The sequence below is a fragment of the Crocuta crocuta genome, unplaced genomic scaffold (genome assembly GCF_008692635.1).
Source record: "Crocuta crocuta isolate KB4526 unplaced genomic scaffold, BGI_CrCroc_1.0 scaffold479, whole genome shotgun sequence".
NCBI lineage: Eukaryota > Metazoa > Chordata > Mammalia > Carnivora > Hyaenidae > Crocuta > Crocuta crocuta.
In genome coordinates, this window is record NW_027531875.1 from 1,312,572 (window position 1) to 1,326,756 (window position 14,185).

The following is a 14,185-nucleotide window of genomic DNA, read 5'->3' on the forward strand; positions in this document are numbered from 1 at the left end:
TGTATGTTTGACTTATACTTTTATCACTGGTTCAAAAGAATAGAAATATGGGTCTTCAGTCAGTACACATTAATTTGGTTAATTTGAAAAAAGAGCCTTGGATCAGTGCATGTGTTACAGAGAATATTTTCTCTATACAGTGTCATTAAATTGGTGGGAGCTGAATATAAAAATTTGTCATTTTTTCAACATGAAAAATAGCAGTGAGCCATCTGGCTTCTCCTTTCCACCATTGCATCTGATTGACAGCTCAGTTACAGACCCGGCCTCCCCATTCTCCCACAAACAGATTTCCCGGAAAACTAAACCAAATGGGAATTCAGAGGAAGTTAAAGCATAGCAAATTTGTCTTGGCCTGATTTTTTAAAAAATTTCTAGAAGGTCAAATTTATCCATTGAGTAACTGGGAATGTTTCATTTTCATGGCAGCAGCAAGAAGTATCCTGATCCATACGACTTACGCTATTTGAAATGAAAATAACTCTCAATTATATTGTAAAAGAAGAGAAATAAAACAAATTGGGATTTTAAAATGACTTTATGAAGTATCAACTTCATAATAGATTGAAAACTAACGTTGACTCTAGGCCAGATATGTTTTACTTTTGATAGCAGACGCTGATGAGAAATTAAGAACAGACAATCACTGACTATACAGAAGTTTTCAGAATAGCAAGTAGTTTTATGGACATGTATGTGTTTATATGTGTATATAGAACAGGAATTTTAATTTGTTTTTTAATGTAGTCAAAAATATAGAACTGTTTCCTCATTTAATATTGCTCAATAAATAAGAAAGTATAACAAATATTTTTCAGCAAAAATTTCAAAAAGACTCCAAATACAGTTAAGTTTTGTCTCGTTTCAAAACGAGATAATTCTTTATTCTGATAATAGTATTGCCAACTGACAATAAAGGTCTTTGTAAAATATTTAGTGAATGACCAATGGTAAAATAAAAAACAACGTTGGGTGTATTTGAACAGGTAGGAATAAGGCCATGGTAGAGGAACGTGTGGCCTCTTCCAGTGTTGAGAACATGAGGGCAGTTGAAGCCATGTTCACGAGGAAGTGGTGACCTATTTTCAACTCCTCTTTGAATGAAAACCTGTCCCTATGGCAATGGGAGTAACAAAGTGAGTGAGCCTCTCTCCAGTGAATTAGTGGTGAATGCTTTCTAATCTAAGTACTGGATAAGGGATGCTATTAAAATATTTGTTTTTAAGGTTGTGGATTTTCCAATATGGCTATGATAGAAGGTGGCTGGACCATCCTCAAGGTGGTAGTCTCAGGACCCCTTTATGCTCTTAAAAATTATTGAAGACGCTAAACTTTTGGTGATGTGGGTTATATCTATTGAGATTTATCACATTAAAAGTTAAAACAAAAATTTAGAAGTATTTATTTATTAAATCATTCAAAAAAACAGTAACAAGCACAACACTTGTTAACAAAATAAATACTATTTTAAATAAAAATGTTTTCCAAAACAATATACTTAGTGAGAATAATGACATTGTTTTACAATGTTTCATACCTCCTTGATACCTGGCTTAATAGAAGACAACTGTATTTTCGTATCTACTTCTGTATTCAAACTGTTGAAATTTGATACAATTTTTTGAAGTTTATAAAGAAAATTCAGTGTCAAACAGATTGGTATTGGAAAAGAGAGGGACATTTAAACAGCTTTTGGATATACTGTGATATATGCTTCTGTGCAGAACATGACAGGCTAGTTCCAAAATAGAATCTGAATTGTATCAGTGAGTTTTTATACTCAGTTATATTAAAACCTATTAGCCTATCTTGCTCCTGGAATTTTTTTAAATCCATGCATGATTTTGTTATGTCATTGTGTTATTCCTTTGGAAAATGCTGGTTTCTCCAAAAAAGTGACACATTTAATTAAACCACACACAAAAAAATCCCTTTTTGTTAATATCACCACCAATTTCATCAGAGAAGTTTTTAAGGATTGGAAAGCTATCAACCTCATGGTAGTAGAAATAAGCTTTGCAAAATTCCAATTTTCACTTGGAAGCTCAAAATTTGTTATCGGCAACAAATATGGTCTGCTTCCTTGGTAGTAGCAGGATCCATTCATTCATTTTAAGGAAATTATTCATAAATATCTGAATAGTTTGTCCCGTAGTCCATGTTTCCAAGTAAAAACGGTGAGCTATGGGAAAAAAGCTAGTTCGGCTTATAATCAGAATAATTACACCTAATTCTTTGAGACAACAATGGTACTGAAGTATGTCACAGACAGCTTCAGTACACTCCCCATTTAGTTAAATAAAACATTAAAAAAGAACATGTACCCACGTGATAAGATTTAATAAAATTCATCTTTTAGTAAAATAAGTAACTTTTATTATTATTCATCAAGGATATTGTTAACTGGCTTTTTTTTTTTATCCCTTCAAACATGTAAAGAATACGATGTCAGCTGTACAGATTGGTGTCACTGCTTTGAGATGTGCAAAAACCCAAGCACTTTTACCCACCATTGCTCTTATATTATTAGTGCAAATCTAGATGCAGTGGAATATACAAATAACTCCCTGGTATTATGAAAATAATATTTTAAATCAAAGACTCCTAAAAGGTCTCATAAAATCTCAGGGGTTTATAGACCACATTTTGAAAACTATTGTTATAAGGAATATATGGGGTGCCTGGATGGCTCAGTTGGTTGAGCATCCAACTTCGGCTCAGGCCATGATCTCACAGTTCGAGGGTTCGAGCCCTGAGTCAGACTCTGTGCTAACAGCTAGCTTGGAGCCTGGAGCCTGTTTCAGATTCTGTTTCTCCCTCTCTCTCTGACCCTCCCCTGCTCATGCTGTCTCTCTCTCTCTCTCTCAGAAATAAATTAAAAAAAAAAACATTAAAAAAAGGAATATATGTATTTTGACAACTTAAACACAGAATTTATGTTTATATTTTTGGGAATTTCACAAAGAGGTATATGACTTTTATATTTTGTTTTGGAAGGTTTCATCAAAAAATTCCTGTACCTTTTGTATGCTATGAGGGTAAGCACACATATGCCCTAAACATAAATTTTATACACACACGCACGCGCGTGCGCGCACACACACACACACTTGGAAACGTGATAATATGAATGTATGCATATTTTCAGAAATGCAGAAAAAATGTAATTAATCTCAGCTCCAATTATAGGACATAATATAAAGTTAAGCTTTCCTTTTTAGTTTAATCACATAAATTTAATATAATGCAGTAATTTAAAAAATGTTAAGGTAATAGATAGTCTTTTTATGTAAATGTGCCCAGTCTCAGATTTTTGGCCTCCTTTATGCCTCACTCTAGAGGGGCAAGTTATGACCCAGAAAGATGACAATCTCCTGTATAGTTTAAGTGGAACCAATTGGATCATCACTGACTAGGGAGAGGGCTTCTTGGACTAATGTTATATCTGAGTACGAACCATTGGAAGCCAACATTGAACCCTTTGCTTCTGGTCTCTAAGTTCCTCTCCTTCGTCCCTTTTTCCCTTTGCTGATGTTATAAATGGTTATTCAGTCCCCTCCAGCATCTCATCTCTGTCTTCCTCAGCAGTAGGCATGGAGTCACTTCTGGTTTCTGTCTATAATCTTCTACTATTACTTCCACATAATCACATCTGCCCCAAGTTAGAAGTGGTTGGGTTTGGGGCACCTCCTAGAGCTTGCAGTTTTTCACTAAAATGAATGGTGAAGTGTTAATGCACGTGTTTCTGGGCCTTCCCATACCTCCTAGAAGCTTCTAAATGCCTCTCCTGGACCTGCAGGGGTTTGTCATCCGTATGTGTTTGTGTTCATGAGGGACACAGGAACGCTAAAGATGATCCTCTTGATGTCCCTATCTTTCCCTTCCCCCTTTTTCTTTATAATTATTCATGATTTCCCCTTCACGTATAAGTCATTGGTTCTCAGTGTTAACATGTCCTCCTTAAAGAGACATGTGGAAATGTGGTCGTGGCGGTGGGGATGGGGTGGTTTGTTTTTACCTGTTACAATGGTTGGGGAATACAATTGACAATTACTACCGAGGAGCCAGACATGCTAAATATACTTTAATGTATGAGCAATAAAGAACTGCTATTTCAGAAATGCTAGTAATGCTCTCGTGAGGAACAATGCTCTAGATACAAATTTCTCAGAACCTGGGAAGGAGGCTTCACAGCCTAGCCGCGGTCTTTAATAAGAGACACAACACAAATTATCTAAGTCTTCCCACGATCCTCCAGATGGATGCCTTGAGCTGACTGCACAAAATGTCATGGACCAGAAATACAAAAAATATTAATATCATCATATGAAATATGTACATATATTTGAATTTGTGATCATTTTTTTGCTACCATTGCATAGGGATGACACATTAAACAGAATAACTAAATATATAAATATATGTGCATTTATTTAAAATGTACAGCAAAATAACATTGCTTTCTTGTCAAAACTGTAAAGATGGTAGGTCCTTATGGATAGATGTTGGCATACATCACACAAACAGCCTGTCATGTATGCTCCACAACTGAATTGGCAAGGTTTCCAGAAGAATCCATAAAAAAAGCTGAAATTACTTTCTTTACTACCTTTGGTTAGCCTTCTTGGGGCCAGAATACCCAAAATGATTTCCTTGCTAGCTTCCAGATAATCATTTTACTTCCAAAGTTGCAAATAAGAGTTACTGTTTCCAGAATCTCTTTGCAGTGCTTTTCTATTCACTTCCCTAAACTTCATCAGTTTTTTCCCCTTTAATAACTCAGTTTATTAACTGACTCCCTCACATGAGAGAAAACAGTATGCATGAAGAAATAAAGAAATGGGCTGCAAATAATTAACTAAATATCCTGTAAGTATTTTTACACAATAATTAAATAAGTATCCTTTAGATATTTTTGATACTGCGTACTCCGAATATTCTAAAATTTCATCTTTGTTTAATAAAATACATTGTGTGTGTATATATATATATATATATATATAATCATACAAAATTCCTATAGATCTATTGGCCAAGCATTGAATATGGGCATCAGAATTCTCTACTACTTACATAACTATGATTCTTTAAGTCCATGCACAAAATGAACATATTCAGATTGAATATTCTTTCATTTGGATGTGATATATTTGCAAAAGTAGGCCTTCTCTTAAAACTATCTTACAGTTCTATTTATTTAATTTTGCCATTTTTTGCCTCCAAATGCATTCATTAATGGGCATATGTTATGCCTGATGAGAGCAGCACATTTGAATTGTTTTTTTTTTTTCAGAGAGAACATTAAAGGACTTGCATGACAGATATTTCTTGAGTTGTGAATTAATTTGGAGTGATTCAGAGTCAGTGGAAGTTTTGGAGATGTTTTAATTTAGGAAGATGACAATATGAGTTAGCACACACGTTACAAAATCCATAACCATGTCCAATATGTTGTGTTTCTTCTCTATCTTTTATAGAAAATAAAATAATCTTTGTCAGAGACTGACTTAGTTTTGAATATTTTAAGAGATAGAAACATTTTTTTTTGAGTTAAGTATATATATTTAAATCATTATTCACAGTTTTGGTGACTATTGATGTTCATTTGCTTTCACTTAAAAAAGGTTTTTTTTCATATATATTTTTTTATTTTTGAGAGAAAGACCATGAGCAGGAGAGGGGCAAAGAGAGAGGGAGACACAGAATCTGAAGCAGGCTCCAATCTCTGAGCTGAGGTGTCCACACAGAGCCCTATGCAGGGCTTGAACTGGTGAACAGCGAGATCAAGACCTGAGCTCAAGATGGATGTTTAACCAACTGAGCCACCCAGGTGCTCCGTTTGCCTTCACTTTAATAGTGATTTAGGAAAGACTGAATGGAGGTGCATTTTGTGGTTCAAAGATAGCCATTTAGAATTGTTGGTTTTAGTGTAGTCTGGAATTAGAACATACAGTTAAAAGTTTTCACTGGGGAGGCAGAACTGCAAACTTTTGTTGTTCTTAGTGATTTTGTTCTCTAGCATTGGCCCAGAAATCTGCAATCAGGCACAGCTTAGAGAGTTGAATCAGAAAGTCTTTAAAAACTCACCAAAAGGAGGGCAATGATTATCTGGCAAAGCTTTTGTGTATTCACTAGAGGACCACAAGCAAACCAAATGGGCAGCTGCCATGGTTAAAAGGTGGAATCTTTAATGGGATGGCATGATGAGGTGGCTAAGAAAGAACATTTGCAGAGAGTTCATCTCAGTATCTGTGTATGAAACAGATGGAATTTTCCCAAAGACACACAAAGACAAAAAGGCCGAACAATGAGCTCTGGCAGTCGGGACATTCGACCTTTGGGGGTCAGTGCTTGATGTGTCTATGGGCATTGGAATATTTGAAGATTAAGTGGGATTACATGTAAAACATTTTGAAAGTCATAAAGAGTGTATTTATTTTTTCTTTTCTGGGCATAAAACACAAAGGTATTACTAATATTTAGTGACTGCTATTTATATGTTTACTAAAAAAAAAATAAAATAGTAAATTCTCAGTAATTATTTCTCCCTGAAGCACATTATACACACAAAAGGCAGTTGTTTTTCAGTTGTTTTTCTCACTATTTCAGTCACTATTACAGAATCTGTCTTCCTTCAAAAATCAATTCTTAGACACAGAAGAGCCAGTTGGTTTCTGATTACTGCACACCTGGCATGCTCAACTGCTTGTTACATCTGAGCATCCAGGGGATCTTATTTATTGCTTGAAACTGTGTCTCAGCACATCCTGAACAATATTTGTTCTTTTTTTCTTGCTTTGCCTTTTGATGGCTTTGCTTAACTCACCATAGATCTTAGGTGTCTGGGTATCCTTACCTCACCCATCATTCTGGTACTTTTATTTTTTATTTATTTATGTTTTAAACGCTTATTTGTTTTTGAGAGAGAGAGTGAGAGGTGCAGAGAGAGAGGGAGACAGAAGATCCAAAGAGGGCTCTGCACTGACAGCAGAGATCCCAATAGAGGGGCTCTAACTCATGAACCTCGAGATCATGACTCTAGCTGAAGTCAGATGCTTAACTGAATGAGCCACCCACGCGCCCTATCCTTCCCATATTTTTAACCTGGTGGGGTTGGAAGTTAAAACAGGGCCACCTAACTTCTAATTTTAGAAATAGGCCATTTAATATTGATGAGCCTGTGGAGTGTGTTTGCAAGGACAATCCTTCTTAGTGGTTTTTGATGGTCACGGGTGTGCATGGATGAAGTTTTGAATGAGCCATTCCTCCTAACATTTCTTCTGGAACTCTTTTAGGTTGTTAATAGGGATTTTGTAATNTATATATATGCTCTTTTATCAAATGTATAGGCAGTAAAAAAAATTAAAGAGCTTTGTTTTCTCTCCAAAATGTTTTTCAAATCCATACACTCTTCAACCCCTTCACTGTTATTCTAGTCTGAGCTATCAATTCTTGGTATTCATTAAATGATTTCTTCCTTCCACTCTTGACTTTTACCAAATTCCAATAGGTTGCATCATGGCATTGAAAAAATTCAAATCACATAATACTGGTTCCTTGATTAAAAGCCTTCAGTCCTTCTTGATCACACATAGAATGAAGTTTAAATTCCTTTCCATGGCCTTTAAGGCTTCTGGCCTCTCCAACGACTCATTTGTAACCATGGACATTTTGATCTTTGCTGCTGGTCTCCTATTTCTTATAAAGCATTAGCTATAAAATGGAGGAAGAAATAGAGTATTTTTTAGAGTTTATTTATTTATTTTGAGAGAAGAGTGTGTGAGAGAGAGAGAGCGAGAGAGAGCGAGCACTCACATGTGCCTGAATGGACAAGAGACAGAGAGAGGGAAAGAAAGAATCCCAATTCTTTACGTGGGGCTCAATCCCACAACCATGGGATCACCACCTAAGCCAAAAACAAGAGTCAGAAGCCCAACCAATTGAGCCACCTCGGTGCTGAAGAAAAGGGTATTTTTAATACCTGCTATCTTCTCTTCTTTCTCCAGTACAGCCATATAAGCTTCAGGAATGTAGTAATCTTGTCTGAACTGTTCACCACTGTATTCTCAGGCCCTAAAATATGTCCTATCACATAACTGGCGCTAATAATTACAGATTTTGCAGACAATGACTTACCGGAAACTGTAATATGCTGCTGTGCAATGTAGCAGTTATCTAAATTCAGGCTTAGAAATATTTGTTTATACACACAAATATGTCATTTCTGGAGCCAGAACTAAGGACATTGCCTCTTTACAGACATACTGGTTTGAGGACTTGTTTATTGGTCTCTTCCAGGACATTGCAAAGATACGTCACCTCTTCTTAGGAGTGCTTCTTTTCTCCTGGCTTAGATAATCTCCAGGAGATTTTATTTTATTTTTTAAATTTATTTATTTTGAGAGAGAGAGTGCAAGCGGGGGTGGGGGGGAGTGGGGACAGAAAAAAGATTGAGAGAGAGAGAGAGAGAGAGAGAGAGGATTCTAAGCATGCTCCACATTGTCAGTGTGGAGTCCAAGGTGGGGCTCGAATTCACGAACAGCCAGATCATAATCTGATCTGAATTCAAAAGTCAGACAGGCGTTTAACCTACTGAGCCACTCAGGAGCCTCTCCAGGAGCCTTTAAACATAGGCTTACTCCTGGATGATAACAGTTTATGCCTGAATGACTTTAAATGCTTAGAAATGCGAGAAAAATATTTATGCACATTTGCCTGAAAAATATCCAGTCCATTATTCCAGATAGTCTACATTTTATAGATTGATTTTGTCCAACCATTATCAAGATATTCATTGGGATCATGCCAAATTGGTCTAGTGGAGAATTTTTTTTAACGGAGTTATATTGTGGTGTATGTTCTCCAGTCTATGCTGATGGACCTTATAAGAAAGAGCTTTAAAACAGCTCATGTCTGAGTTCTCTGTAAATATGTTATTGAAGGAAGATATCTATTCCTTACATGGTATATACTTTAAGAGGATCTCTACCATGAAATTATCTTCTTTCTCAGATAATAGAATAACTATTTTCAATTGATTTCTGTTGCTTATGGACACTGAAATTTAGAGGATTTATTCACATATATATTTTAAAAACATTACAATTAATGTTTACCACATGCTTACTATAAGCTAGTTATCATATAAAAGTACTTTATGCGGGTTATCCCATTTCATTCTCATAATAACCCTATGATATAGATATTGTTATTACTCCTATTTTACAGATAAAGAAACTGAGGTGCAGAGAGGGTAAGTAATCATCCAAAGTCACATAACTGGGAAATATTGGAACCAAATTGTGAATATAGCCTAACTTACATAGGCTGTCTCTCACATAGATCAAGCTTATTTTTCTGAAGCTTATTTTTCTTTTTTTTATTGTTTACCTACTTAAATGATCTTAAATTATTGTGGAAAAATGTGGAGTATAATAAAATGAAAAATATACCAAGATGCTTTTCCTTATGAGCATTATCTCATATCACAAATCTCAAATAAATGAATAGGTAGGAAATCAAATAGAAAATGTTAAAAACTACATCTTTATTACAGTAAGCTGTTTATCAACTCTTGTTCATATTCATATTCAAGTGCATATTTCAACCTTGACTGTGTTTAAATTAACCTCCCTTTTTCTTGGGTCATTTTCTCAAATTATACCCATGGGAGATTAAGTTCCCTTTTTCTTGGGTTATTTTCTCAAACTACAGTAACTTATGTTACTGAAGATTAACTGTGCCTATAGTATTATGTTCAGTTAATTATGATGAATTCCCTGCCTAAAGTTTTACCCTATGACAGTTTCCCACACATTTTCCACTTAGCAGTCAGAGAGGTCTTTCTAAATGTCGGTACATTTGCTGATATCATTCTCCTGCTTAACGTGTCAAGGACTCTTGTCTCCTCAGGACACTTTCTCAGTTCCTTATCACGGCTCAGTGTGTTTTAGGATCCAGGATTCACTTTAGTTTTGTCCCTCACACATTTTCTGTAAGCATCCGAACTTAGCCCTACTTCTGAGAGGGAGTCCTTCACACTCTATGTAGAGCATGCTTCCATTTCCTGTTTCCATTTCCATGTGCCTGACTCTAAAAGGTCTGTTATTTTCAGCCTAGGTATTTCCTCTGTTGAATGTAGGCTCCTCCTTTACTGTTCCATGGTCCTTGGGTTTATCCCACCAGATCTGTGCTGATTTATCCATTTGTCCTTTTCAATGGGAGACCAAAATCCACTAAAATTTTTTTTTTAATGTTTATCTATTTTGAGAGAGAGAGACAGAGACAGAGAGAGAAAGAAAGAAAGAGAGAGAGGGAGAGAGAGAGGGAAACACAGAATCCTAAGCAGCCTCTAGGCTCTGAGCTGTCAGCACAGATCCTGCAAAATCCATTTTAAAGAGGAGTGTTTCAAGTTCACTATTATGAGATCAGCATTTAAGAGGCCCACGGTATTTTCCTTTTCAATCATTGAATGTCTTTTATAGGTATTGTATATATATTTATTTATATTCTCCTTAAATATTTTCTTTAAATGTATCACATTGTTGATTTAGGCCCCAATTGTTCTGTTTCAACTTAGACATTAACTATTGTTGTCCACTTACAACTTAGTGTGACTTAGTGTGTCAGCCAGTTGAAACTGGGGTATCTAGGGACAGAAGTTAGTTGGGGGGAGGGCGGAGCATCATTTTGGAATGTGGAGACATTCTGCGATAAAGATAAGCCTATATGATGCCACTATCTTCAGAGGATGGTATATCAGCAGTTGAGAAGGAAATGCAGCAAGGCTATTTGGGAGAGCTTCAAGAAAAAAAAATTAACCTAATTCTCAGTTTTAGCTATGATTAGCTTTAGGGGCTAGTTTCAGTGCTAATCCAAGAAAACAGAAGAAAGGAATTTTGTAAGTGGGCCAGCTTTGCATGGTATTGTTTTATGACAGGAATTCCATATGATAAAATAATTTGGTAAATAGGGCCCGTATGTTTTTTAGAGCTGAGGTTTATTTGAATACACTAGACAATATGCCCAGGAGGATGTGCATTAATTAGTAAGCTATTAGTGTTAAATTGCTGCTAATTTGGACTTTGTAATTGAAAGGACCTAGAAGACTACAGAACGGTGTTGGCAGCACTTTGGGACAGAAGGAAATTTGAAACAGCTCTGTGTACCTCATCTTTAGGTGATAAAAGACAAGATTTATTTCACTTGAATAAGTTAACTGTTATCTGAACTTCCAATCTTCCTTTAAAAATTACATTTAAATATGGTATAGTAGTAAGTATGTTATCTTCAAAGTTCAGTTTGGAATACACCACACATGGGTGTGCAAGAATACTAAATATTTTTGAAAATTGTAGATGGTTAAGAATGGGAAACGTGGTCAGGTTAACATAACTCAAAATGCTTCTTAAATGTAATTGTGAGTTTACAGAGGGAAAAAAACAATCATTTAATATGAATATGCTATTTTAAAAAGGATCCATGTAGTTATAATTCTTGACATACAATAAAATTGAAGTTCTACTTCCAGACTGATAGTGTGAGGTGCCCCGTGGATTGCTTCCAAGGAAATAATCATAACTGGTGAGATTATTTTAAAAGCCCAACAATTTAAAGCCTCTGGAAATTGTCCTAAGTGTATAATGAAAAAGGAGAAACATGTATTTAAGAAGATCTACTACATCTCTGCAAGCTTAGTGAGAATCTAGGGCCCTTGAACCTCCCTGTCACACCCTGGCTGGATTTGATGGAGATTTCACTCTGGGCAGTGGGGTCAAGGCGACAGGGGTTCCTTCTTCCAGTTTCTAGTCAAGGACTATGCTCTCCCTCCAGGAAGGGCAGGCCACTAGTGTTTCTTATCAACCTCAGTTCCATGGTGCACAGGCCAAATTCCAGGCAAGTGTGGCCATGAGTTTAGAAGCTCCTTTCCTCCAGATAATTCCCACACGCCCCGGTGCTGCTGTGTGGTGGGGTAGGGACACTGGAGCCTCAATCACCCTTGCTGCAGCTCATCATGGTTGGAAGGTCTATGCTGGGAGATACAAGCCTAGAAGGACAGGCTACACCCTTCCCAGTGTCCTGCTCCTAAAGCAGGGGTGTCACTCTGATAGAAACAGTGTTTCTGCTCCCCAGGTCCAGATACTGGCTGGGAGAGGTAGTTGTAAGGGAGTTTGAAAATGCACCAAAAAGAAATTGGCTTTATTATCCACACCAAGAGTGTGGGTAAATTCAAGCCTGAGGCTGCCCTGGAAAAAAAAAATGGAGATTTTGGTATTAAGTAATTAAGAGGATGCAGTAACTCCATTAGAGCAACAAGCTAAACCTTCTGCTAGCTAGTTTCCCAGAGGGAATCAGGGAGAGAGAAATTGGAGCTCTTATACCTTCTGGTGAGAATGTAAAATGACGAAGTTGCTTTGGAAACAGGCTAGCAGTTCTGCAAAAGGTTAAACATAGAAGTTACCCTATGACTCAGCAATTTTACTCTTAGTCTATGAAAAGAAAGGAAAACATATGTCCACACAAAATTTTTACATGAATGTTCATAGCAGTATTCAATTATTCATAATATACAAAAAGTGAAAACAACACAAGTGTTCATCAGCTGATGAATGGGTAAATGAAATGTAGTATATCTAAACAATGGAATATTATTCGATAATACTAAGAACTTGAAATAGTTGCCTAGAGTGGGAAAGGGTTAGGAGAAATGGATAGTGACTTTTATTGAGTATGGGGTTTCTTTTGGGATGATGAAAATGTTCTAAAATTGAGGTGAGTGCTGAACAACTCCATGTATATCCCAAAAACCATTAAAGTGTGTACCTTAAATGGGTGAATGGTAAGTTATGTAAATTATATCTTGAAAAGATGATAAGAAGAAGAAATTGAAACTTGTTCTTACATACGGCTGTTCTGTTTTTTCCTCACCTGGTCAATAGTTAACTGAGTGGCCACACTCTTTTGCCTTGTATTAGATCACACTGCTCATTTGGAACATTGTTTTTTTTTCTTTGATTAGGGTGAGTCTACAATTTGGTACATGGTGTATATGCACATGTGCATGCATATTAACAGTTCTGTTGAAGCACAGTTGATATTCAATAAGCTACACCTTTAAAGTATACAGTTTGATAATTTTTGACACACACACACATATATATGTGAAACCTTGACCAATATCAAGACAATAAGCATATTCATTATTCTAAAAAGCTTCCCTTTGTAATCCTCTTCTGGTCTTCCCTATCTTTTCTCCTTCCCCAGGTAACTACTTATCTACTCTCTATTACTATAGATTTGTCTTGTGTTTTCTAGAATTTTATATAGATGGAATCCTACAGTGTCTTTTTTTTATTTGTTTGGCCTCTTTCTATAAACATAACAACTTTAAAATGGTCCATTGTGTAGTACATACCCATCATTCATTTCATTTATTGCTGAACTGTATGGCATTTTATGGCTATCATTTTTTATACACTCATTTTTCTGATGGACATTTATGTTTTTCCAAGGTTGAGCTATTATAAATAAAGCATCTATGGACCATAGTGTACAAGTCTTTGTGTGAATATATATTTTATTTCTCTTGGGTAAATACTCAGGAATGAAACGATTAGGTCATGTGGAAAATGTATGATATGCTTTAAAAAATTGCCACATTGTTTTCTACACCAATTGTACCATTTTACACTCCATCACCAATGTTATGAGAGTAACAGTTGCCCCACATCATCACCAACAGGTGGTCTTGTAATTTTTAACAGTTTAATAGGTGCATAGTCATATCACATTGTGGTTTTAATTTCTATTTCCCTAGTCATGTTGAGCACCTTTTTTTTTTTTTTTTAGTGTAAAGGGTGTCAATTTTTTAATGTTTATTTATTTTTGAGACATAGAGAGACAGAGTGCAAGCAAGGGAGGAGCAGTGAGAGAGGGAGATATAGAATCTGAAACAGACTCCAGGCTCTGAGCTGTCAGCACAGAACCTGATGCAAGGCTCAAACCCATGAACCACGAGATCATGACCTGAGCCAAAGTCGGATGTTTAACCAACTGAGCCACCCAGGCGCCCCTTGAGCACCTTTCCATATGCTTCTCATCTGTATATCTTTGAAGAAGTGTCCAAATCTTTTTCCTTGTGTGTGTGAAAGTGTGTGTGTGTGTGTGTATTGTTATTTTATTATTG